Source organism: Aplysia californica, unplaced genomic scaffold (assembly GCF_000002075.1).
Source record: "Aplysia californica isolate F4 #8 unplaced genomic scaffold, AplCal3.0 scaffold00024, whole genome shotgun sequence".
Classification (NCBI taxonomy): domain Eukaryota; kingdom Metazoa; phylum Mollusca; class Gastropoda; order Aplysiida; family Aplysiidae; genus Aplysia; species Aplysia californica.
In genome coordinates this window covers 1,056,618-1,058,011 of record NW_004797294.1, presented here as the reverse complement: position 1 = coordinate 1,058,011, position 1,394 = coordinate 1,056,618, and positions in this window count along the sequence as shown.

Here is a 1,394-nt window from a genome sequence, read left to right as displayed (position 1 = left end):
CGGTTTGAATCGATCTTCTAATATCAAACAAAATATTGCCTTTATTTTTTTACTTTCTTTAAAAAAAAATTATATTACATGTAAGGATCAGATACATGATCTGATGACATTTTGACCAACAGCCAATCAAAAAGGCATCTTTTTGTAAGATAAAATTGAGGAGTCAGATTCACTCTTTGCGCAAGGAATGTGACATGACCTAATGAACTAGTGTGCTAAGGCCATTGACCTGATCCAGTGTAATTATGCAGATCAGATCAATTTAAGTAATGGGCAGCCGTTCCAAGAAGCCTCTCGCACTATTTGCGGTTCAATTATTAGGCACCTTGCCGTCGCACTCAGAAGACGTGAGTTTTCTTGTGAAAATATCTTTTAAAATTTTAAATTATTTTATTGCTTTGTATAATAAATATGGGTTTGTTTTGTCTTTCCACAGGAACGTTGTATTCCTCTTAGCCCGGGTTGACCTCGACAGTGGAAACAACCCAAGCCCAAAATTATCTGTGGGGAGACGGGAGGGGTATAGAAAATCAACAGATTAACAAAATGAAGTCCTCTGTGCATATTCTGAGGTGTTTCGATCTAACTACGGAAGGTTCGGACCACCAAAAAGTAGATACCACTTAGAAAGGTATCAAAGACCAGAATGACTCTATTTTGCACTGGCTTCATCATTTTACTGATAAAGCGGGAAAAAAATTCTGCAAACCAGAGTCCTTAAAAAAAGATTAAATGTTATGCGTCTACGTCTCTTAAAAACAAGGACGAGATACGTTTCTGTGACGTCGATAAATCTTTATTTTTATCAGGACCAGCCCTACAGGAACGCTTAAACTTTCATCCTTTAAAATAAAATATAAATCTTAATGTAAAAAATAACTCCACAACACTCCCCCACCCCCACCCCTGCCCTTCCCCGCTCCCACGAACAAAAAATAAACTCGTGCCAACAAATTCGTTAAAAAAATTACAAAAGCATAATATTAAGAGACTGAAACGTCGGGGAGAGATGAGCAGGCCTGGTATCATCTCAAAATGTATTGCACTATTTTCCAGCGAACCCCGTGGATATTCGAGGAGTTTTCAAGAGACTGAGAAGGTCATAATGTTGGGGTTTTTTCAAATAGCTTGAGGATGATTTCCCCACTGGGCCTGTAAGGAAATGAGAGCTTTTTATCAAGGTCATTGACTCAATGTCTTACTTTATTCAAAGCTGGGTTTGATTTGTGGAGGTGAAAAGGTCAAGAAGGCGAGTGAGTAGTTACAACGGCGAACGACTTCGGTAGGAAGTCAGATTAGACGAGGGATGATAAATCGTTTGTATCCTATTTGTGTGTGTGTGTGTGTGTGTGTATGTATGTATGTGTGTGTGTGTGTGTGTGTGTGTGTGTGTG